At 39.1% G+C, this 26,674-nt stretch overlaps 1 long non-coding RNA gene across 2 annotated transcripts; it reads left to right on the top strand.

The window, feature by feature from the left end:
* The first annotated feature begins 208 nt into the window (after positions 1 to 208).
* On the top strand, positions 209 to 25,371 carry LOC137210643 (uncharacterized). 2 transcript variants are annotated; one of them, XR_010936657.1, is made up of 5 exons: positions 209 to 444; positions 17,573 to 17,701; positions 21,547 to 21,653; positions 21,779 to 22,049; positions 22,890 to 25,371. It is a non-coding gene; the product is annotated as an uncharacterized lncRNA (long non-coding RNA). The 2 variants fall into 2 exon arrangements; XR_010936658.1 differs by lacking the exon at positions 21,779 to 22,049.
* The last annotated feature ends 1,303 nt before the right edge of the window (positions 25,372 to 26,674 follow it).

The following is a 26,674-nucleotide window of genomic DNA, read 5'->3' as shown; positions in this document are numbered from 1 at the left end:
CTTTAAACTTGAAGTGCCAGATAAAGTGCAAGACCCCTAGTTAAAATTTTAATTCTATAAATAACAAAGAATTTTTACTATAAGCATGTCCCATGCTAAAAGGAAGAGGAAAAAAGTATTTGCTCTTTATCTGAAATTCAAGTTAACTGGGCATCCTGCATTATTATTTTCTAAATCTGACAACTCTAAATTTGAGGCATGTGGGATACAGAAAGGATCCTAATAGAGTGGATTGGGTCAGATAAGCTTCCTGGAGAACGTGAGTTTTAAGCCAACTGCTGATGAAAGCAGTGGATGGAAACAGAAGACTTTCCAAATGTGGGAAGCGAGTGTCCATGGCAGTGAAATCGAGATGAGCAAGTAACTCCTGGTTAGGATGGCAACCAAAGCAGTTTAGCCGGAGGAAGATTTTCAAGAGGGACAAGAAAGCTGAAAACTGCTGATGTGAGTGATCACTCTTAACTTGATTTCTTTCTATGGAGTTTGCTTAAAGGACAATATTCCTACCTCCCAATCAATTAGACATTTTTAAAAAATAATTTTTCTCTCTGTAAGCCAAGACCACAGATTTCAATGGCTTAGACACAGAAGTTTTAAATTGTAGAGATGTTTCTCTCTACTGGTTATTTACGTTGGCTTTACAATTTGAGTTTTGCTGTTATACATTTTAAAGATCAAAAATGTGTTTAAAATATATAATATATCCAGTTGAAATATATATATGTATTTGTTTGTTTACTTATGGATTTATTTTCCCACTGGCTTCCAATGGGAGGGTCCTGATATCTGAGTCTTTGCTGGATGGGGGAGTCAGGAGCTTTGGAGGGAGGAGGGAGTGAGCCCTAAAGAGCTCTGCAGAATAAAAAGAGCAAGTAGAGATGGGGAGCCTGGAGCCCTAACCCTAACCCTAACCCTAACCTTAGGAATTTAGATCCCAGAGTGCTCCTACCGGAGGTTTTTCTCCTCTCCCAGTACCTTCCTCTGCCCTACTGCTTTCAAATCTGTCTTTCCTCTATCTAGCAGCCCTGTTTCTAGAAGTCTGTCATAAGCTGTGGGATATATTAAGTGAAGAATAGTACGCTAGGCTTATAAGGAAACACAGTATAAAAAATATATTTGCTTGTATTTTTTAAACATATATGATTATGTTTTAAAACAACAAAAGGATAATCATAAAATAAAAATAATAATACCTCCTTCCTATGAAGGAAGGAGGAAATGAGGTAGAGAAGAAACAAACACAAACTAGACTTCTTTAGATGCACTTTGGTAGATGTAACTTTGGGATCATGTAAATATTTAAATAATTGATACTTAAATTGAGAAAAAGCAATCCTTCACAAAAAATGAAAGGAAAAAATGAACATAACTGTATAGCCAGATGGTGGCATAACCACCAGAGAGGGACTATTCTAAATGACTTAAAAACACAGTAATTTGACTGACATCCCCTGTGGGATACACCCTAGGGATAGAAGGGACTGTTAAGAACAAAAACTAATAAGACAATCTTCAAAGTTTTAGAGTATGAACTGTCAGTGTCTGAGGCTGTTGTGTGTATAACTTGGGATAAAGCAAATGAGAATAAATATGTGATGTTCAAATTCTCTCATATCCAGCATTATTGAGAACTGGGGATCTTAGCATGAACAGAAAATAAATAAATTAAATAGAAGAGATTAAGTAAAAATCCTGTAGTCATGAATTTATTATGAAGTATCAGTATGAACAAATGATTCATTTTATCTTTAAAACAAAACCTATATTTCCCAGGTCTGTCTGATGAGAAGTTCTAGAAACAAAGACCAAAAAAAGTAGAAATAAGCACCCTAGTGCCCCAGTTGTGAACTTGAAATACTATTTTCACTGAAAGAAATAAGGGCTCCTTAGAAAGGACTAATTCTAGGGGCAGAGAAATAAAGGATGAGTTTGGAACATCTTGTCAGACAACAGAGAAGTTGTCAGACTATAGAGTCATGTCAGTGGGGCTCAGGCATCAACTTGACCAAAGATGGAACCACTGAGCATCAATACAAAAAATAAGGGAAAAGGATTTAAATACAACAAATATGTTGACTTCATGAGTCTGTAAAGATATTAAAGCAAAATAAAACATATTGGTCACTACTGGAGGATACTAGTGAACTGGCTTATTATTTTGAACATTGATAAAGACAGACAATCAAGCATTTATCCTGACTTTCCTATGTAAACTGTACCACTGTGTAACCAAATAGTAGTCCAGCTAAGAAAGGAAGAATGAATGACAGAATTAGAATACCACCATTCTGCAACTCAAAGTGAATTAATGGATCTAGGCACTAACCATCAATGTCATCCCAAAGAGACAACCAGACATCAGGTACCTCTGGTAAGAGGGACCATGTGATCTATGAAGTGGTCCTGCTGAAAACTCCAACCTGAATCTGACAAAGCCTCAAAATCTAATTACCACTGAGCCTCCCAGGCTGCACAGACAACCATGCAGGGACCCAGCTCCTCTGTCCAGCAGGCTGGCACCAGCCCAAAGCCCCCTCAGCTCTGCATATAGCCGTGCAAGGACACAGGCCTGCCCTCCAACAGGTCAACACTAGCCCCAAGCCCTCCCAGGCCCACAAAGATAGCTGCTCAGGACCCCACCCTGCCCACCAGCAGGCCAGGAGCAGTCCTGTGCCCCACCCTGGAACTATGGCTGTGCTGCCAACCATGCAGGAAGACTACCCTGCCCACCAGTGGGCCTGCAGCCACTGCACAAGGCACAACTTCACAGCCAACCAGGCAGGGGGCCAGCCCCACCTACCAGTGCACCCACAGTAGTTGGTCCCACCACAATAGAAGTGTGCATGCAGCTCACATAGAGGGCACCCCTAGAGCATATAGCTCTGGTGATCACAGGGGAACATGCTTCTGGGCCCCATAGGACTTCTCCTACATAAGGCCACATCTCCATGATTGGGAAATGTAACTAAAAGTAACACACAGAAATAAACACAGGGGGGGCTTCCCTGGTGGCAGTGGTTAAGAATCCACCTGCCAATGCATGGGACACAGGTTTGAGCCCTGGTCCAGGAATATCCTACATGCCACGGAGTAACTAAACCTGTGCCCCACAACTACTGAGCCTGTGCTCTGGAGCCCACAAGCCACCACTACTGAAGCCCGCGTGCCTAGAGCCTGTGCTCCACGACAAGAGAAGCCACTGCAACAAGAAGCCCGTGCAGCACAACGGAGAGTAACCCCCACTCGCCGCAACTAGAGAAAGCCCATGCACAGCAATGAAGACCCAACGCAACCATAAATAAATACATAAATTTTATAAATAAATAAGAATAATGAGAAACCCTTGTGGTTTCCGTCACATTAAGCATTTTAGAAAAAAAAAAAAGAGAGAGAAAGAAACACAGGGAATTGGGCAAAATGAGGAGACAGAGGAGTATGTTCCAAACAAAGAAACAAGACAAAGCCCCAGAAAAACTAAGTTAAGTGGAGAAAAGCAACCTACCCAATAAAGAGTTCAAGGTACTGATCATAAAGATGTTCACTGAACATGGGAGAAGAATGGATGAACACATGAAGACTTTCAACAAAGAGAAAATAAAAAGAAGAAACAGACATGAAGAATACAATAACTGAAATTAAAAATACCCTAGAAGGAATCAAAAGTAGATTATATGATACAGAGGAAAGGAGCAGCCCATCTGGAAGACAGAGTAGTAGAAATCACCCAAACTGAACAGAAAAAAGAAAAAACAATTTTAAAAATGAGGATAGTTTAAGAGACCTCTGAGACAACATCAAGTGTACTAACATTCACATTACAGGGGACCCAGAAGGAAAAGAGAGAAAGAGGCAGAGAACTTATTTGAAGAAATAATAGTTGAAACTTTCCTAACCTGGGGAAGGAAGCAAACATACACACCATGATCAAGTGCGATTTATTCCAGGAATGCAAGAATGGTTCAATACATATAAATCAATCAACAGGATACATCACATTAACAAAATGAAGAATAAAAATCATATGATCATCCCAATAGACACAGAAAAAGCTTTTGACAAAATTCAACATCTATTAATGATAAAACACACAACAAAGTGGGTAGAGAGGGAACATGACTCAACACAATAAAGACCATATACGAGAAACCTACAGTCAACATCATATTCAATGGTGAAAAGCTGAAAGCATTTCCTCTAAGATCAGGAACAAAAGGATGCCCACTCTCAACTATTCAACATAGTATCAGAAGTTCTAGCCACAGACATCAGACAAGAAAAAGAAATAAAAGGAGTTCAAATTGGAAAGGAAGAAGTAAAGCTGTCACTGTTTGCAGATTACATGATACTATATATAGAAAATCCTAACAACCCCACCAAAAAACTATTAAAACTAATTAATGAATTCCATAAAGTTGCAGGTTACAAAATTAATATACAGAAATCTGTTGCATTTCTATACACTAACAATGAACTATCAGAAAGAGAAGTTAAAACAATCCCATTTACAATTTCATCAAAAAGAATAAAATACCTACGAATAAATCTATCCAAAAAAGAAAAAGACTTGTACTCTGAAAACTATAAGACAGAGGAAGTCCTTGGAAGTCCAGTGGTTAGGACTCTGCACTTCCACTGCAGGGGACCTGGGTTCAATCCCACAAGCTGTGTGATATGGCCAAAAAATTTAAAAATTAAATTAAATTAAATTTTTAAAAAACTATAAGACACTGGTGAAAGAAATTGAAGATGAGACAAACAAATGGAAAGATCTACCATGCTCATAGACTGGAAGAATTAATATTTTTAAAATGAGAGGACTTCCCTGGTGGTCCAGTGGTTAAGACTCCATGCTCCCAATGCAAGAGGCCTGGGTTCGACATCTGGTCAGGGAACTAGATCCCACATGCCACAACTAAGAGCATGCATGCCATGGCTAAAAAAAAAAAAAAATGATCCCACATGCCACAATGAAGATCTCACATGTGGCAGTGAAGATCCCGCATGCCGCAACTAAGACCTGGTGCAGCCAAATAAATTAATTAAATAAATAAATATTTAAAAAATAAGAAAAATAAAATGACCATACTACCCAAGTCAATCTACAGATCCAATGTAATCCTTATGAAACTACCAAAGGTATTTTTCACAGAAAACAAAAATTCTAAAATTTGTACTAAAACATGAAAAACCCCAAATAGCCAAAGCAATCTTGAGAAAGAAGAACAAAGCTGGAGGTATCATGTGCCCCAATTTCAAACTAAACTACAAAGCTACAGTCATCAAAACAGTGTGGTGCTGGCAGAAAAACAGACACATAGGTCAATGGATCAGAATAGAGAGCCCAAAAATAAACCCACACTTATCTGGTCAATTAATCTATGACAAAAGAGGAAAGAATATACAACAGGGAAAAGACAGCCCCTTCAATAAATCATCTTGGAAAAACTGGACAGCTACATGCAAAAGAATCAAACTGGACTACTTTTTCAAACCATCTACAAAAATAAACTCAAAATGGATTAGGGACTTAAGTGTAAGACCCAAACCATAAAACTCCTAGAAGACAACATAGGCAGTGCATTCTTCAACATCAGTCTTAGCAATATTTTTTTGGCTATGTCTTCCTGGGCAAGGGAAACAACAAAAAGTAAAATAAACAAATGACACTACATCAAACTTTTTAGCTTTTTCACAGTGAAGGAAACTATCAACAAAGCAAAAATGCAGCTGGAGTGACTTCCCTGGTGGCGAAGTGGTTAAGAATCCAGCTGCCAATGCAGATAACATGGGTTCAATCCCTGGCCAAGGAAGATCCCATATGTCATGGAGCAACTAAGCCGTTGTACCAAAACTACTAAGCCTGCGCTCTAGAGCTCGCGAGCCACAACTACTGAGCCTGCACGCCACAACTACTGAAGCCCGTATGCCTAGAGCCCATGCTCTGCAACAAGAGAAGCCACCACAATGAGAAGCCTGTGCACTACAACAAAGAGTAGCCCCCTCTCACCGCAACTAGAGAAAGCCTGTGCGCAGAAACGAAGACCCAACACAGCCAAAAATAAATAAAAAAAAAAAAATGCAGGGACTTCCCTGGTGGTCCAGTGGCTAAGACTCCATGCTCCCAATGCAGGGGTCCCAGGTTCAATTCCTGGTCAGGGAACTAAATCCCACATGCCGCAACGAAGACCCCACACGCCACAACTAAGACCTGGCGCAGCCAAATAAATAAATAAATAAATTTTTTAAAATGCAGCTGGAGAAGATATTTGCATATGATATATCCAATAAGGGGTTATTACCCAAAATATACAAAGAACTCATACAACTCAACATCAAATAAACAAACAACCTGATTTAAAAATGGGCAGAACACCTGAATAGACATTTTTCCAAAGACACTTTTCCAAAGACATTTTTTCATGGCCAACGGGCACATGAAAAGACGCTCAGCATCACTCATCATCAGGAAAATGCAAATCAAAACCACAATGAAATATCACCTCACACCTGTCAGAACAGCTATTATCAAAAAGACAACAAATAACAAGTGTTGCCGAGGATGTGGAGACAATGGAACGTTTGTGCACTGTTGTTGGGATTGTAAATTAGTGCAGTTATTATGGAAACCGGTATGGAGTTTCCTCAAAAATTAAAAATAAAACTGCCATGTGATCCAGCAAATTTACTTCTGGGTATTTACTCAAAAAAACCCAAAACACATTCCAAAAGATTTATGCACTCAAATGTTTATTACAATATTGTTTATAATAGCCAAGATATGGAAGCAACCAAAGTATCCATTAATAGATGAACAGATAAAGACGATATGGTATATATACACAATGCAATATTATTACTCAGTCATTAAAAAATGAAATCTTGCCATTTGTGACAAGATGGATGGATCTAGTGGGTATTATGCTAAGTAAAATAAGTCAGACAGAGAATGACAAATACCATATGATCTCACTTATATGTGGAATCTAAAAAACAAAGATTTGCAGCAACATGGAAGGACCTAGAGATTATCATACTAAGCAAAGTAAGTCAGAAAGAGAAAGACAAATATCATGATATCACTTATGTAAGAAATCTAAAATATAATATGAATGATCTTATTTACAAGGCAGAAACAGACTCATAGACATAGAAAACAAACTTATGGTTACCAAAGGGGAAAGGGGGGAGGGATAAATAGGAGTTTCAGATTAGCAGATACAAATTACTATATATAAAATAGATAAACAACAAGGTCCCACTGTATAGCACAGGGAACTATATTCGATATCCTGCAATAAACCATAATGGAAAAGAATATGAATATATATATTCATATGTATGTATGTGTGTGTATATATATATATATACATACATATAAAACTGAATCACTTTGCCGTACACCAGAAACTAACACAACATTGTAAATCAACTATATTTCAATAAGAATTTTTTATTTAAAAACTGTTATTTTACAAAAGATAAAATTAAATTAAAAACAAAGAAAATTGGGACTTCCCTGGTGGTCCAGTGTTTAAGAATCCTCCTTCCGATGCAGGGGATGTGGGTTCGATCCCTGGTCAGGGAACTAGGATACCACATGCTGCAAGGCAACTAAGCCCACGCACCGTAACTACTGAGCACGTGGGCCACAACTAGAGACCCCCCCATGCCACAGCTACAGAGCCCACGTGCTCTGGAGCCTGCATGCTCTGGAGCCTGCAGGCCACAAATAGAGAGAAGCCTACCAGAGCAATGAGGAGCCTGCGCACCACAATGGAAGATCCCGCATGCCGCACCTAAGACCAGATGCAGCCAAAAAAATAAAATTAAATAAATAAACAAATATTAAAAAAACAAAGAAAATAGATACAGAGGACAAACAGGTGGTTGCCAGAGGGGAGGAGGTAGGGGTGGGGTGAAATAGGTAAAGGGGATTACAAGGCACAAGCTCCCAGTTATACAATAAATAAGCCATGGGGATATAATATACAGCATAAGGAATATGGCCAATAATATTGTAATAACATTGTGTGGGGACAGATGGTTACTAGACGTATCGTGGTGATCATTTCATAATGTATGCCAATGTCAAATCACTATGTAGTGCACCTGGAACTAAATAATAGGGTACATCAACTATATTTCAATTCAAAAAAAAGAAAAAAGAAAAAAAGGTTTAACAACCAGTTCACAAGAATCATAAGAGGCAAAGGAACATGCTACACACTAGGCGTTAGCAATTAGCAAAATTCAGATGACCAGTTTCTTCAACAGTTAAACTGCAAGGGGAAAAGCAAAGAGAGGATAAGAAAACCATGGATTAAAAAGACTTAGGAGCAGTATCAACAATAACAATGTGTAGACCTTAATTGGATCCAGATACAAACAAATAAACTGTTATTTTTTAAATTATGAGTTCAAATTAATAACTTGAACAGTGGATTGATGGCTGATGACATTAAATTTTGTATTAATTTTATTAATTTAATGGAATTTATTAAAATTTTATAAATTTAATTAATTTTAACCAATATTAATAATGTTATTATGGTTTTATTTTAAATAGAAAATAGATTTTCTATTTATCAATTTTTCCACTGCATGGCGCTTATGGGATTTTAGTTCCAAAAAATAAAAAATAATAAAATAAAAAACTTAGAAGGAAAACACCCCATATAGATGCTCCAATAGTACCCAAAGGGGTTAAAAAATTTTTTTAATGAAAACTGAGAAAACATACAGTAGCATAAATGTAGGTAAATTAGAACATCTTAAATTGCTGTAGTAGATCTTCTATTTTATCAGTGTTTTCCACTAAAGAGAATGTGTCAATATTTTGTACTCAATCAGAGGAATAATACACATTGAATTGTTAAAAGAACTATAACAGCAAATCAACTCCACCATCACTCTGTGGGATTACTGATAATGTAAGTGCTGTCATCCTTATTTTAAATTTTTAAAAGCACTTATGTATCACTCACTTACATAACTTTCTTCCCTACTATAGGAAATGTAGATTATGTACATTTTCTATAGCAATGTAGATTATATATTTATTCATTCACCTAAAAAATATAGCAGTAAACTTGACAAACCAAAATATTATATGGCAAGCACTGTGCTAGGCACTGGGAAGACAACTATGAATAAGACAGATGACCCCCACCTACATGAAGCTTTGGGAGAGACAAGTTACTAAACAGACAATTAGACCATAATATGATATTAGGAACTAATGTAATGACAATTCTGATAACTCCTAAAAAGGAAAGTATAGGGTGCTATGAGAGAATATAAAAGTGGAAGCTAAATTTGGGTATTTATTTTACCAGAAAACTCACTGAGATATTTAGTATTGCTAGAATATCCATGTTGTCTCCCAAATTTTCCACCCGACCTTTCAATTAGACAGGATCATGTGATTGGTTCTGGCCAATGGGCTGAGAGGAGAAATGTGTCACTTCTAGGAGGAAGCATATTAGAGACAGCGCCGCCTTCCAGCTCTTTCCTCCCCTGCCATGATGGTCATGGGGGTCATGTGTTGAGATGAAGTTCCACAAGACAGGAGCAGCCTGGAGTGGAAGATCACGACAAGGAGGACAGTACCCTGGAAAGTCACCAATTTCATCAAGGTTTCTGTGAGCAAGAGATTAACTTCATTGTGCTAAGCCACTGAGATTTTGAGGTTCACTCATTACTACAACATGCCTATTCTTCCTCGGCCATATCCTCACAGAAATTATGCTTAAAAAACAATCAACAAAACAATAAATCAGGCCCTGATTTGTAGCACTTGCAGATTTGTGGTCTAAATTTCCATGAGAGCGCCACGTCCAATTTCAAGCTACCAGTGTGACATCCTGGTACACAGAGAACAGAGTTGAGTTGGAGAAAGACGTGCAGTAGTAGCACACTGTTAATCTAATTCTTCACCATAGAGACATAAATAAGCTCAGGAGCATAAATAATAGTATAATGTAGTAAAATAACTAGGGAGCAGGACTTCCCTGGCACTCCAGTGGTTAAAACTTCGCCGTCCAATGCAGGGGGTGCGGATTGGATCCCTGGTCGGGGAACTAAAATCACACATGCCTCCGGGCTAAAAAACCAAAACATAAATCAGAAGCAATATTGTAATAAATTCAATAAAGACTTAAAAAAATGGTCCACATCCTCTGAAAAGTACAGCTTTCTGGTAACGGACTATACTGCTGAACTGAATGAATAAGCATTTTCAGAACTCTAATGGAAAACTGATGAATTCATAAAAGTGCTAACAAAAGACCAAGATGAAAAAAAATTAATTACATGGGACTGAGTGAACTGATGAGGATGATTATAATTTTTGTGACTTTCTGTTCCAAAAAAAAAAAAATCCCACAAGGACTCAGAGGCAAAACATATACAAATCAATTTTCACTGCAAAGTAAAGGAGCTGTTACAGTGGAGGATTACTGGCCTGAATGTCAATATTATGACATAGTATGGGTGTGTTTCGTGTTTGGTAATTGCAATCATTGTTGCTTTTGTTGTGGTCATCCATTTACAATGCTTGGTGTCAGTTTATTTATCTCTTGTAAAAATAAAATACAGTGTGTGTGTGGGGGGAAAAAAAAATGGTCCACATCAAATAAATAAATAAATAAAGGAATGAGGCACTCTGTGCTCTGGGACAAACTTGCAGAACAGGCCTTCAGGTAGCTATATTTTCAATATTTTCAGAAGATTTAAAAAAAAAACCTAGGGAGCAAGGAACTTTGAATATTTATTATCTTTGTTTTAATATAATTTAATTATACATGAGTATAATTAAGTTTTTAATAATAGCTGTGTTTAACAATTATCTCACAAAACTCTTGAAATATATATTCTTTTCCATTATGGCTTATTACAGTTTGCTGAAGTCCCTTTAGCAGCAGAAAAATCCTTTTATTCAAAAGTTGAAGTTAAAAGACTAAAAGTGTGTTTAAACAACACAGTGACAGAAATGGTACACAGTAGGGATAGGCAAGCAGTCTGTCAATAAACATTAAGAACGACATACGAGATAATTTCCCAGTTGACAACCTGAAGACAACATGAAGGCTACTGAAAGGGAGAAGAAAGTTACTCTCAGAAAGCTAAAATTGGCCGTCTTCACCAACTTACTTGGACAAACATATGTTAATGGGGTACCTCGGTCTCTACTGCTGTTCACGTTAACCTCATGGCTTGAGAACACAACAACGTCTGTATAACCTGGGGCTTTATTTTTTTTAACATAATCCATCATAATAAAGGAGCCTCAGAAGATCCGTGAAGCACTAAAAACGTTACTTGCAGTAGTTTTGACAAATAAATTCCCACCTCACTAAAAACTGATGTGCACAGTTTTTTATTACTTTTTCTCACATTACATTGTAATTATTTGTGTACCTGTTTGCTTCACAAGAAAAGGGATTCTATTTTATTTATGTTCCTATATGTGACACGTAAGAAGTACCAGCACTCAAAAAGAGGATCAAGGAATAAGTGGGGAAATGTACATTGCATACTTTTGTTTGAGATCCTCAGACCCTCACTCCAACTTGACTCCTTTCTCTCTGTACCTCCAAGGATCATTCATTCTCCCATTCCCCTGTTCACAGGAATCTATCTCACCTGGCAGACAACTCAGGACAAATGTACAAGAGGCTTCCCTGCCCTCAATTATTTGATGCTGTGATGTCTGCTATTCACCAGTTTCACTGTTTCCCAATCACAGATTTTTAAAAACAGCTATATTCCATCCAGTCATGTGCTGGTAAATGCATAACAACCAGCTCTTAGGGCAGGGAAGTTGAGGAAAAACCTGATTTGTAGCATTTACCAATTTCTGTGGTATAAATACACTCACTGTGGCTGATTTCAAGCTACCAATGTGACTTCACTGAACACAGATTTGAGAAGAGATGTGCATGATATGCTCTCACTACCAACTTCAGCTCACCACTGATTTACATCGCATCAGTTGGCTGTGGATAACAGTATGACCTTGGAGTTGGACAGAGCTGAAGTCTAGACCCAACTCTACCACTGGGTGACTTTGGACACATTATTTAACCTCTCTAAGCTTCCAATTCTTTATCCATAAACTGGAGATAATAACAGCAGCTACTTTATAGTTCTTGAGTGTTAGAAACGAGATAATGCATGTAAAACACTTACCACAGTGACTAGCACTTAGTAGGTGCTTAAGAAATATCAGCTACTATCATCATCTTTATTAATCTCCTACCCTTGAAGGGTCACCATTCAGTGTTGTCACAGATCATCAGGACACCACCTTTGCCATCTGCATACCCTGCCAGTTGTCACAGGCAGGTCCCCCCTATCTGACTTACTGTACAAATATTTGCCTAAGTATTAGTATATCAAAATCCTGCTCTATTTTTGTTATTCAACTTCAAACTAGTAGGAGATAGGTCTGGAATATTATGAATGGAACTGATTTACTACCGTAGCAGGAAGACAGAGTTGGAGCCTGTGCGTTTTGAGTACCTACCTTGGCCCATAAGGCACTGTGCTGGGGACTTTGTTTGTTCCCTCATTTAATCCTCACAAAAACCAGGAGATATTAAATCTCAGTCTCATTTCAATGGATAAGAAGACTTAGACTCAGAGGGATTAGGTAACTTGCCCGAGGTCACACGGCCACTGATACAGAGCCAGGATTCTACTGGTGGGTGCCGAAGCTACTCTTTGCCCTGGACCGTGGTATTAACCTCTTCGAGAACACTCAAGTAGTGAGATGACAGGCTAAAGCACCAGCTGCCACAACTAGTGAGTAGCAGATGGATTAGACAAATAAGAGCACATTTAGCCTGCATGTAACAGAAACTCAATTACAGTGTCTTAAAGAAGGACTCTTCTTCTTAAAGAAGTCCAAAAGGATGTAGACCAGGCCTCATGCATTGACTCAAGGAAATCATCAAGGCTTCCGTCTCCTTTAGCTTCCTGCTCAGTCTTTAGCATGTGGCTTTCTTCCTCATGGTCATACAAGGGCTACCCCATCCCCAGGTATTACATCTACCTTTTGGAAAGGAAGAAGTAAAAAGACACAAATTTTCTAAGTGTGTTCTTTTTTTATAACGGAAATACTCACTTTCCCAGAGCCCTCACCCATGCACTTCTGCTTACATCTCATTGGACAGAATTAGGTCGTGAAGCCACCCCTAGTTGCAAAGGATCCAGGGAATTTTTTCTTTTTAACTGGACATGGTAAGAATCTAACACAACTGAATTTCTGTTACAAAGGGAAAAGGAGAGACTGAATACCAGGGAAGAGAACAGACAGCTTGATCTCTAGTGGTCCTCAGAGCAGCCTGCAGTTTTTCAGGGTTGATAGGAGAAGGAACAGTAGCACAGAATCTTTGAGATCATTGGTCTAGCCCAATTTCCTGCCTAATGAAGGAGTTACTTCTACAGCTTCTCTAACACATGGTCATTCAGCTTCTGCTGAATTCACACAACGTAGTGGTGTTTGGATGCTTGATATTAGCCGCAAGAGAATAGCACTTTAGGCCCTAGCAATAAATTGACTACAGAATTATGGTCAACAGTCCAACTAGACAGCAAAGGAGAGTATTACAATCTAGATGAGAGAGTTCAGGGGTCGGTGAGTTCTAATCATGCAGCAAAAAGATTTCCAACTTCCTAAATCAGCTGATGAAAAGTTGAAAAAAATTAAGGAGGGATGAAAACTGAAAGATCCCCAGGGGACACATGATGAAAGACACAGACTTACCCCCATTGGCACAGCAGACAAATCTACTGTGAGAGGAAGCTCAGCCTGTTAACCTGTGGCTTCGGCAGAATTATCCTCGTATGTAGCACCCAAGTCCTGGCCTGATTATTTAACTCATTATTATCTAACTCAGTGGTTCTCAAAGTGTGGTCCAGGGGTGTCTGAGACACTTTCAGGGGGATTTAAGGTCAAAACTGTCTTTATAATAAAACTAATATGTTCTTGCCTTTGTCTCTCTCATTCTCTTACTAGTATACAGTAAAGTATTCCAGAGGCTACGTGACCTGTGATATCACTGCAGAAGCAGATATGAGAATCCAATTTTCTTTACTTAAGGCAGACATTTAAAATATTTATAAAAATGTAAAACAATGCCATCTTTCTAATTTTTTAAAGATTTTTTATGCTTTGAAAAAATAGTTTTCCCCATAAAAATGTATTATTTACATTAACATGTAATGGGATTATTACTGTTATTTTTAAGTGAATCAGTAACATTTAAAATTTTTTCTCACATTTAATTTCTATGATAGTGAATACTGATAGTTATAACCACATAAACAAAATCTCTTTGGGGTTCTCAATAAATTTAAAGAGTATAAAAAGGTCCTGACACCAAAAAGTTTGAGAACCACTGGATCTAATTTATAATCCAGTTGGGGTGTTTTGAGAACCAGTAACTCATGCAAATGACATGGTAAGTATGCTCACTGGATAAGTGATTTGATAATACTATGAAGGGACTGAAATAAGAAGAATGATGTGAAGTAACCAAACCATTATTAATTCTTTTGTGTTAAGTTTAGGAATCAGTTTTTAAACATCAAGAAAATCTTGGTGTATTTGCCATTTAAGGTGTTTGAAATGTTTAAGAGAATCCGACATATTACAGAAACTGACATATTAGCCTTATGAGTTACTGAAATTTTCCATCTTTTTTTTTAAGATTTATTTATTATTTACCTATTTATTTTATTTATTTTTGGCTACATCAGGTCTTAGTTGCAGCATGCGGGATCTTCGTCGTGGTGTGGGGGCTTCTATCTAGCTGTAGCATGCAGGGTTTTCTCTTTAGTTGTGGCGCGCAGGCTCCAGGGCACACGGGCTCTAGTTGAGGCATGCAACGAGCTCAGTAGTTGTGGCACACAGGCTTCGCTGCCCTGGGACATGTGGGATCTTAGTTCCCTGACCAGGGATCGAACCCGCATCCCCTCGGCTGTAAGGCAGATTCTTTACCACTGGGCCACCAAGCAAGTCCCTCCATCTGTCTTTTTATACTTATTTTAGAAAGCATAACAGAATTTGTTTACATTTATAAACAGTATTTAAACACTTACGATATACTACATTTAGAAATCTGTGCTTAGTCTGTTCAAGCTATAACAAAAATACCACAGACTGGGTAGCTTATAAACAACAGACATTTATTTCTCACAGTTCTGGAGGTCAGGAAGTCCAAGATCAAGGTGCCAGCGAATTAGGTGTCTGGTGAGAGACTACTTCCTGGTTTGTAAATGGCCAACTTTTTGCTGAGTCCTCACAGATGGAAGGGGTAAGGGGACTCTTGGGCCCCCTTTACAAGGGCACTAATCCCATTCATGAGGGCTCTGCCTTCATGTCCTAATCACCTCCTAAAAGCCCACTTCCTAATACCATCACCTTGGGGGTTAGGATTTCAACATATGAATATTGTGGGGAGAAGGGGGCAACAAATATTCAGGCCATAGCATGTATATTAATTTAATGTGCTTACAAGATTTACGAGAGTTGCTTAAATCCTTAAAAAAAGATTTTGTTTGTTTCAAACCTAACAAGTGAAATGCCCTGCATTTGTACTATTTGCGATATTCAGATATACAATAGTTTATCAATTCCAAGATGCACTTTTTTTCTCATTTTAACAAATCTGCAACCTGAGTGTGACTTACAATCAGTGTGGTAAGATAGCATTGGCAGTACTTTTCCTTTCATGATACTACATGAAATAATGGTGCATCTCACAATTGATGGCATCATAGATTTGATGGTATTAAACTTCTAATAGTAATTTGAAATGTCTCAGGAAGCTAATACACTAGTTTTATTTAGGGGAATTTAATCTGTTGAATTTGTAATTTAGTGGAACATCGATTTAAAAAGCAAGCAAAAGCGACTTTTCCTAACTTTTACAAAAATTCACAAGATTTATTAACAAAATAACAAATAGGATTTAGAAGCTTAAGAAAAATGCATTTTCCCAATTTATAATAAATTGGACATTATTTAAATACAAGCAAATGTGGATAGTACTTTCCATGCATGATAGCACTCAGGTATAAACTGAAAGGATGTCATAGATGGCACACAGAATGAGGGGATAATTTCTGTTGAGATTTCTTCTCAGTATCCAAACAGTTGAAAAATATATCATTCCATATATATGCTTGAAGCATTGTAAGCAATTTAAAAAAGCTGAACTTTTAAAAGCTGAACTTTTAAGTTAATCAATAGGTGAAGTGTGGTCAGCTTTACACAAATTCATGAACTTTTTTTTCCATAACAAAATTGTTAAGCACAAGAAGCCCATCTGCACTGGGTAATTTGTCATGGTGCTTTCAGAGATGGTGCTTTTATCCTACGAGACCTGTCATTGTAAGCACTGCTGAGACAGAGGAAATTCATCTCATCAGAGGAAATGCTCTATAATGGTATTACCTGCAAAAGCAGTAATTGGGCAAGTGAGAACACATTGTGTTTAAAACCCTCAACTTGCTCATGGTTAATGTTACCCGCATTTCAAGTGATCAAGCTTGATTCCTTCTCTGTTCCCATATCCAATCAGGAACCAAACTTTGGTTCTTCCTTTGATATAGAATGGAGCCTTTCACATGGTATGAGCCTTTGGTTCTTCTTTTCACATGTTATGACTGTATGATAATGGCAGTGAGAATGGAGTGGGGTTCATACCTACCCCCTCCTGCCCCACTCCCTACCCCCCAACGCCAATTCTCACTGCCACTATTATTCAGTCCAGCCTTCCCTCTTTCCCATGAAATATCTTCAAAATATGGAAATATTTAGAAGTTCAAAACTCTATGAGAGGCAGGCATCTCTCTCCTGATTACTGCAGGATTTAATTTAAATAAAAGGTTAGTTTTGCTTTTCGAAGGTAATGTCTTTTGTCTTCAGCAGATTGCTGAAGAACTACTACAGTACCTGTATATGGAAATTCTAACTTACAAATTCTGCAGTTCTTTTTCAGTGCCTAATCTATGGTCTCCTGCTGGAGTACCAGTCCTTCCAACGTCCATCAGATACCCCTCCTAAAGCCATCAGAGTAGACCCTAGGGCTGTCCACACAGTTTTTCTTAGAATGACCAACTCAGCCTCTAAGGCCAGGTCCAGAAGCTCCCAAGGGGGCCTTCACAGCCAATCAGCTGTTTCTTCTGGCTGTTTCAGTCTCAATCTGTACACTATTTAAAGGGCTGAAAGTTAAAACCGAGCCAAAGAAATAGCTAGGAGGTGACAGCAGCTAAGCCCACGTGGCTTTAAATAGAGTGAGACACCACATAAGAAGTTTCCTTGGAGTGTTCCTACACAGTGATCACTCCCTGTGTATCATTCACGATTGCACTGGAGTCGAAGGCTTGGTTGCAGTCCAGATAAGAAAAAAGTGGGGCAGTAGTGCTTCCGTTTGCCAAGAGACAGATTTCTGTCATTATAGAGTAGGGAAAATACCATTTGTTATGCCAGAGAAAAAGATGTTTTACAAAACAAGTGAGAAGAATGTATCTATTGGTCTATTATTATTTTATCTTACTCTAGGAATTACTGAACTTCAGATAAATGATTCTTCACTACAGGAAATTTTAGCTCCTAAAGACTCCTCCAACAGCAGGGCCATGCAGCCCCCTAAATGTGTGAAATAAGAAGGTGGAAAATAAGGGTTGACTGGTAAGTTTGCCCCCACCTAAAGATATTCAAATCTTAAAATATTTAAAAACACTGAACCACCCTTTACAAAACCAAAATACAGCTGCGGGCAATTCTGGCACACACATGCCGGCTTGTCTTGCTGGCTCTCAGGTTAAGCAAAGAGATTATAAAAGTCATCAAAGGTTTGGAAATGCTTTTTTAACTACGAGGTTAAATTTTAGATAGCATGACTCTCTGCTGTGAAAGATGAGATGATACACTCCTGTTTTTTCTCCTACCTACACTTTCCCTCTTTCCATTTTTCAATGCTTATGAGACATTTTACTCTGCCAGGTTTAACATTGTGTTCTGTAACAGTGGTACTCCTAGTTATTCAGTCTTTGTTCTTTTTAAAAATGGATCCAGTGCTCATTTCTAATTCTTGTACCAATTTTAAATTCTTTTTTAAAAAATATTTATTTATTTGGCTGCATCAGGTCTTAGTTGCGGCGCGCGGGCTCTTACTTGCGGTTCTAGGGCTTTTCTCTAGTTGTGGTGCAGGGGCTCCAGAGTACGCAGGCTCTGTAGTTGCGGCACGTGGGCTCTCTATTTGTGGCGCATGGTCTCTAGAGCACACAGGCTTAGTTGCCCCGCAGCATGTGGGATCTTAGTTCCCTGACCAGGGATCAAACCCATGTCCCCCTTCATTGGAAGGTGGATTCTTAACCACTGGACCACCAGGGAAGATCCCCCAATTTAAAATTTTTGTTCTTCATTCATTTCCTTGGCTGAATTTCAATGTCAAGTGGTTTTTTCGTTTGTTTGAGGATTTGTAGGTTTTATATCTCTTACATACTAGATTCTAAACACTATTTTCCCTGTGCTTTTTCATGTTTGAGAAAACCTACTTGCTGACTTCATATCCAGTTGTTCAGCTGGGTTACACTTTCTCTTCCTCAGAAGTTTATAAATATTGTGCCATTGCATTCTGCCCTTGAATATGGCTGAGAAGTCTAAGGCAAGCCTAATTTTCATTATACGTGACTTACTTTGTCTTCCTGAACAGCTAAAAATTTCTTTTCTTATCCTTGAATGTCAATAACTTAACCAAAGTATGTCTTGATGTTTATGATGCTGTACCAATTTTTTCTAGCATACAATGTGCCCTCATATCTAAGGAGTCAGTTTGTTAATTTCAGAGAAAGTTTACTTCTTAAGTATCTAGCTACTTTTCCTATTCCATTTGTTGTCTATATTGGAGGGTCTCTGTCCTCCATATTGTCTTTGACATATCTTAATCTCTGTCTTTTTTCTCTGCATTCACTGATTATTGCAAGCATTTCCTCCATGTCACTAATTTTATTTTCATCCACTATCCATCCTGTTCCTTGCTCTTCCTAAATTATATATTAACTGTATTATGGTGCTCTGTAGGGTCTCAGTTTCCTTAGCACAGAAATTTCCATGTTCATTTCATTCTGTTTTTTTATTACTTCATTTGGAGGACTTAGTTCTATAAAATAATAGTATTATAAAGTTATTCTCAGGACTTTCCTGGTGGCACAGTGGTTAAGAATCTGCCTGCCAATGCAGGGTACACGGGTTCAAGCCCTGGTCCGGGAAGATCCCACATGCCGCGGAGCAACTAAGCCTGTGCACCACAACTACTGAGCCTGTGCTCTAGAGCCCGCGAGCCACAACTACTGAGGCTGTGTGCCACAACTACTGAAGCCTGCACACCTAGAGCCCGTGCTCCACAGCAAGAGAAGCCACTGCAATGAGAAGCCTGCACACCGCAAGGAAGAGTAGCCCCTGCTTGCTGCAACTAGAGAAAGCCCGTGGGCAGCAACGAAGACCCAACACAGTCAAAAATAAATTAAAAAATGATAAAATAGTATTATAAAGTTATTCTATACCTTAAAGCACTCCCAAGAAATCTTTTTTGTTTGTTTGGAGAGGGTATATTTTTCTATTTAAAAACCCATTCTCCCCCTTAAAACGCCTGTCTTTTTAATACCATGTTCTGTTCTTTTGCTTTTCATTCTTTTCTTCCTTCTTTTTCCTACTCTAATGAGTTTGCTTACTTGCCATTCCATTTCTTTTCATTTTTCATTAGATAGCTCTGTCCTAATTAGGATCAGTCAGTCTGCCCCATTTGGAGATAATTTAATGTACTGGAGCTGCTCTCAATCCACTTATCTCTAGCCTGAGGTCATGGTGGGTAATATGTGAGGGGTGACCCACACTGGGTCAGGAGGAGCCTCTGATTTCTCCTGTGAAGTCCAGTTAAACATCCTGTACCAGTGCCCACCCCACCCAGCTGTGGGTATATTTCTCTCATTCATCCAGCTCCCCACAGGGACCTGGAAGTTCAGATGCCATGGAGGCCTTTCCTGCCCCTGTCAAGGCCCCAAAGGTGTAAGTAGGGTTGGCTATACTTGAAGCGTTTTCCTTTACCTTTCCCAGGGTTCCCTACTCACTCCCTCAGACTGCTTACGTCCATTTGATAGGCATTAATAAAAATTATCAGACTTCTCAATACCATTCCTGTGGAGTGGGTGTGAAGAAAAGAGCTACCCCCCAAACCTCTCACACGCTCCTTAGCCATCACTTTTTGAAGCTTATGATGTAAAATTATTCTCCTTTGTTTGGATGCCATTCATAAATTGTTGCCTTTTTTTTTTTTCACTATTTCTGTTCATTTCATTAGATTTGGAGGAAGGGTGTTTAATCTGGATTTATCTTGCCATTGTATTCAGAGGTCAATTTACCCTATTTTCAAATCTTAGAAACTTATAATAATGTATGAACAGAAAATATCTAGAGAAATATTGCTGATGCATAATTTGTTAAAAAGTAAAAATTCTTGGTCAGACTGTTTATTGCTCTTGGGTGGTTAAACATTCCTTAATACCTGCTACTGTATGATAGTTAAGAGGTGTACCCTGCAGTCCCCGAGTTCTGGAGTCCCACAGGCCTGTGTTCAAAATCTCGACTCTACCCTCACTAGCTGTGGGACACTGAACAAGTTATGTAAAGCCTGTAAGGTTTCAGTTTCTTTATCTGTAAAAAGGGGATGATAATAATACCTACTTCATAAATTGCAAGGATTAAATGAAACAATGCACATTAAGTGCTTATCACAGTGCCTGACACTGAACCATCTACTTTCTAAGTTCTACGTGGGGCTTCTCCTTTCTATAATGCAGAACATACAATAGGAATTTTTAGAATTGAAAGGAGCCTTAAAGGTTTATCCAAACCTCTAATATTACAAAAAATGAGTTAAGATCACGAGAAACTACATCAGAAATAATATTACACCTATTCCCAAATACCCTGATTAGGCTCTTGGTCAATAGATATGAATGCTCTGAAGGTGTATTTCTCATTGTAAATTATTAACCACGTAAACAATCCATTAAAAACACAACAAAATCATTTCAGCAACACCTGTGACAACAACCTAGGAACTCGGAATCTAGGTCCAGTGAACTTTCCATTGACTGACAGCTTCGCTTACATTATTAAAGGAACCATCTCTAATGCCATGAAGGTTTATAAAAGTATTTATACAGAAATAAATGTAGAGGTTTTTTTAACTTGTTTAGTTTGGACAGAGACATACCATTGAAGCTCTATACTGTTCATAGGTCTCTCATAGAGATACACTAAGCTCATCAAAGGCTTGCTCTTGGCCATACCCACACTATAAAAGTCTTACCCAAATTCATAATTATCACAATATATCTTTTTAAAGATTATGGTACCAAAAATGCAGTGACATAACTAGTTAAAAGAAATTATGAATCCTTAGAGGAAAAATATTTAATATATTAAACCACCATGACTCAGGCTACCATAATAATGTATGTTATTTCCAGCCCAGACATTCTAGGCCTAGAAGCCAGAGCAGGAGCAGCCTTGGAGAATATGTTTCACTGGATGAAACTTGTGTGCCGTTCCTACTTTTCTGATGCACAGCCACCAGGTACTCACCTTTATACAACGCAGCACCCAGGCCCTGCCCTCCTTAGCTTAATGCCCTCAAAACAGCCCATGGTCATCAGACTGTATTGTTGCTGACGTACTTACTCAAACTTCTCTTACTCCCAGTGTGCAACCAGTTAATGAGATAAACAGGTCAGTTATAACTGGTTATGAGCTAAAGAAGACCAGAGGTACAACATCCCACTTCCTTGCCCTCCCAGAAGACGTAAGAGACTGTGGCTTTCACAGACCACATCTTCACCTCTATGGCTTAACCTAAAGGAATGCCTTCAGTGGTAGAAAACTCATGCCAGGGGAGCCAGAAGGAAGTTATGGCATCTCAAATTTTCAGAGGTCCCCAAGGGCTATCATAGACAACTAAGTGAAATACGTCCAGGTAAGACTTGGAGGAATCCTCAAAGAAGCCCAAGCATATGGCTACTTAGTCCTGGTCTGGTATCAAACCTCTCAAGCCATTGTGACTCTGGTGTTTCAGGAGGTGGCCAACACTGGTCATTCCCTCACCACCTGCTGAGCTTCTGATGCTCTCAAATGGAACCAGAGCAGGGAAGCATCATGTGACTGTTCTCCCTACTGAGGTGGGACCCCTGACCTTTCTAATCATCTTTTTCTCTGGTCTACTTGGGAAGTAGCCCCATGCTTTCCGGGCACTTCACTTGCTCTCAGGCTGCTCTCTTCTCCCTCTTCCCGGACAGGCTCACAGAACCACAGCAGAGCACTGGCCAGGAGACCAGAGAATGCTACTTTCCTCCAGAGCAGCTGTGGTTAAGGTGGACGCTGACGACGCCTGACGACAGTCTTCCCTGTGCACAAAGTCAAGGCATTTTCTAAGGTTTCTAAGGTTCAACAGAGAAGTTCCAGCTAGTGAAACCCACCACACTATACTCTTAACTGAAACTTGGCTACTCAAAGCATTTGGCTTACTCAGTAACACTGATTCAACCATAATATTTCAGAACAAAGGAGAGCCAGAAATTTCCATTCACATAGGTTGTTCATTGTTTTCATACAAAGTGTGTTACTCTAAATAAATTCAAAGTCCAAAGATTTGAAAGTCAAACAATAGACTTGCAAGTTAGAAGGAGCATTTCCATTGCTGAGACCCACAAGATATATAAAATAGCTAATTAAACTTCATCTTCTAGACTCGGTTTTTGACATATTGTCTACATTTTGCTTATGATATATAATTTTGTTTTTCTTTTTTCCTTCACAGTTGAATCCACAGTCAACCAGCTTAGTCCAATGAGTGCTCATCTGACCGAAGTGTCACAACCTTTGGCATGCCGTATCCATCTTCTCACGTTCCCTTAAGAAGTAAAACCCTGAGTTTTAGCTTGTAAAACTTGTAGCTATGTTTGGCCATATGACTAAGTTCTGGCCAACAGAATACGAGCAGAAGTGACATATACAATTTCTGGTTGCGCCCCTTAAATGGAAGATGTGTCTTTTCATCCTACTCCTTCTTCTCCCATCTTAGTGCCTAAAAGTTAGATGTGTTGACAAGCCATCTAGGACCAAGCAGATGAGGTTAATATTTTAGGGCCATTGGTGGAACTGCAGGATGGAAGGAGCCAACATATCAATACTATGTGAGAAATTAATCAGACTTAAATTCTATATTGTTCTATACTGTTTAAACCCCTGTAAGTCTTTGTTAAAGCAGCTCATCGTGTATCCTAATTGAAACACTTTACAATTCCACTTGTATTACATTTAGAATTTATGCTTTTGGTTACTAATTGCACTTTCATTTTCTCTAGCTGTTGCAGAGTATTTCAATCAAGGAGCAACAAAACATTCAAAGAACTATACATATTTCTGTACAAAGAGGGATGGTAACTTTGCTAAAATTGGTAGATGTTAACATCATATGATAGTTCAAAATGGTCATTTTATCAGCCAATTATAAATTCCAAATTCAGGGAACAAACCCTATTCTCAAGATTATGCACAGTGCTGTCTACTCGCAAAGAACCATTAACATAGTCTGTTAGGGAAAGTGCACCTAAATATTGAACTTCATTCTTGTTGGAACAACTAAAGCACAAACTAGAAGAAAGCATTCCAGTCATTCAAGATAAATGATTTCCTGTTGCTGAATCCTCTTAGGAGATACAAACAAATTACTCTCAATCTATATTTAACAACCTTTTCAGTTTCGGTTTTAAAGTTAGCTAAGAATAGTTTGCTCAGAAGAGATAATGGACATGTTCAAAAAGTTTCTGATATAAACTGAGATCGTTGTAACTACAAGCAATTTCAGAAAGTAGATTGCTATGAGACACAAATTTGCACTCATAAATAATTCAGTTAGAGAACTAAGTGAGAAAGTTTTGAGAATTATAAAGATAAGGAAGCAGTCAGAAAAAGAGAAATAATTTTGAAATAAAGAGCACTAGTGCTAGAAGTTTTATTTCACTGTGATGCCCAATAAGACCATAATTTCTGTTTCTACTATGGCTACCACAAATAAAAGACAGTGAAGATAGAAGCAGTATTATTAGAAGAGGAGAAGAAATGTGTGTTTCTACTCTTTCTAATTCTTTTTTGGGCTACCAAAATTGGGTGAGAGAGGTAAGTCAGAAAATAGAAGCCCTAAATGTTGATGGATGAGAAAGAAATCACATAGAGTTCAAAGAAGCCGTAAGGAATATCTGGAAGAAACTACGAGGACTTTCAGTTTTACAAACTATGAATAAGTCTTAAGAGGTATCTCATTGCAAAATGAGGATTCATGCTAATAAATTAACTTCTCTCAACTTCTCTTTTTTCCACTAATGGAACAGTGATCATCATGTTGCGCAAAAACAGAATGCCAGTCATCCATGATTCTTCCCTCCCCTTTATCTCACCTTCTTACTGTCACTCACTGTCACACTTTCACTTCATTTCCACTGGGTTTAGGCACTTGGTCCCTCACATCCCAGACCACTGCAACAACCTCCATTCCACCCCACTCTCCAATCACCACATCTGTTAATTCATCAGTTGATCAAATATTAATATTAACAGGCAGTGCAGTAAGTGTTAGGGGTACCACAGTACACAAGTAAGATGCCCTTCCTGCCCCCATGGAGCTTATGTTCTAGCCAGGGATACCAGCAAATCAATTTTATGGTATTCTTGCCCTTAAAGACTCTACCCCAGTGGTGCCCAACCTTTTTGGCACTAGGGACCGGTTTCATGGAAGACAATTTTTCCACGGGGGTGGTGGAGGGAGGGGAGGGATGATGGTTCAGGCGGTAACGTGAGCAATGGGGAGCAGCAGATGAAGCTTTGCTCACTTGCCCGCTGCTCACCTCCTGCTGTGTGGTCCAGTTCCTAACAGGCTGTGGACCGGTACCAGCCCATGGCCCAGGGGTTGGGGACCCCTGCTCTATAGAACAATCCCAGGTCTTATCCTGTGTTATAGACCGAATTGTGTCCCCTCTAAACCTCCTACATTGAAGCCCTAACCCCCAATGTGACTGCATTTGGAGATACTGCCTTTAAGGAGGTAATTGGGGTTAAGTGAGGTCATAAGGGTGGAGCCCTAATCCAATAGGACTAGTGTCCTTATAAGAAGAGGAAGAGACACCAAAGATTTCTCTCTCCCCCTGCACACACACAGATGAAAGGCCATGTGAACACACAGTGAGAAGGAAGCTGTCTACCAGACAAGCAGACAGGAGAAACCAACCCTGAGGGCACCTTGATCTTAGACTTCCAGTCACAAGATCTATGAGAAAATAAATTTCTGTTGATTAAGCCATCCAGTCTGTGGCCTTCTGTTACATAGCAGCCCAAGCTGACTAAGAAATCCTATTACTCTTATTCTCACCAGACAGGCACTATTCTCTAATACTAGCCCTCAGCTCCAGGGAAGCAAAATTCTCCAAAGACACACATCTTCTTTTCTGTTTTAAACCTCTAACCATGTTACTACTAATCATCAATATTCCTGACTGTTTTAATAAAGAATGCCATTATTTCTTTTTTTTTTTTTTTGTACGGTACTGGGCCTCTCACTGCTGTGGCCTCTCCCGTTGAGGAGCACAGGCTCCGGACGCGCAGGCTCAGCAGCCATGGCTCATGGGCCTAGCCGCTCCGCGACATGTGGGATCTTCCCGGACCGGGGCACGAACCCGTGTGCCCTGCATCAGCAGGACTCTCAACCACTGCGCCACCAGGGAAGCTCTCATTTAATTTTTGTCACTTAAATTACAAAGTATCTCAGGCATACAAAAAGTAGAGATAAGGAGCACTCTTTTACCCATAACTTAATTTAAGAGATAAAAACACTATAGATTCATTTGTAGCCCCGTGTATACTCCACCCCAATCCCATTTCTGTCTCTCTCTCTCCCTACAAATGAGTACTATTCTGACTTGGTGTTCATTATTCCCATGCATGGTATTACATCTTTATCTATAAACCTATTTTTTTTGTTGTTGCGGTACGCGGGCCTCTCACTGCCGTGGCCTCTCCCGCTGCGGAGTACAGGCTCCAGACGCGCAGGCCCAGCGGCCACAGCTCACGGGCCCAGCCACTCCGTGGCATGTGGGATCTTCCCGGACTGGGGCACGAACCCACGTCCCCTGCATCAGCAGGCGGACCCTCAACCACTGCGCCACCAGGGAAGCCCTATAAACCTATTTTTTAAACTTTACATACATGGTATCGCAATGAGTGTCCTTGGACATGTTCATTGTTGCACAGCATTCCACTGAATGGATACACCACAACTTGCATATTTGTTACCATATTCACCGTCTTTTCTGCTTCCCCTGGCCCCTGCCCTCATGCCCCAACCAGTTTTTAGTTCCACCCAGGTTCTTAGCAAATTCTCCAATCTTTTAAAGAGGCTTGGAAGTATCCTGGCCCTTTCAGCAACACACTCATAAACTATCTTTCAGCTTAGCATACATCTGCAGAGAACTTTATTATTTACTAATTCTTACAAAATTTATTCTGAGGGTAACCCTTTCCTGACCATATCTCCAAATTCTTGGCACACTC

Source organism: Pseudorca crassidens, chromosome 17 (assembly GCF_039906515.1).
Source record: "Pseudorca crassidens isolate mPseCra1 chromosome 17, mPseCra1.hap1, whole genome shotgun sequence".
Lineage (NCBI taxonomy): Eukaryota > Metazoa > Chordata > Mammalia > Artiodactyla > Delphinidae > Pseudorca > Pseudorca crassidens.
Note: the sequence above shows the minus strand (reverse complement) of the source record. Positions and strands in the feature narration are given on the sequence as shown.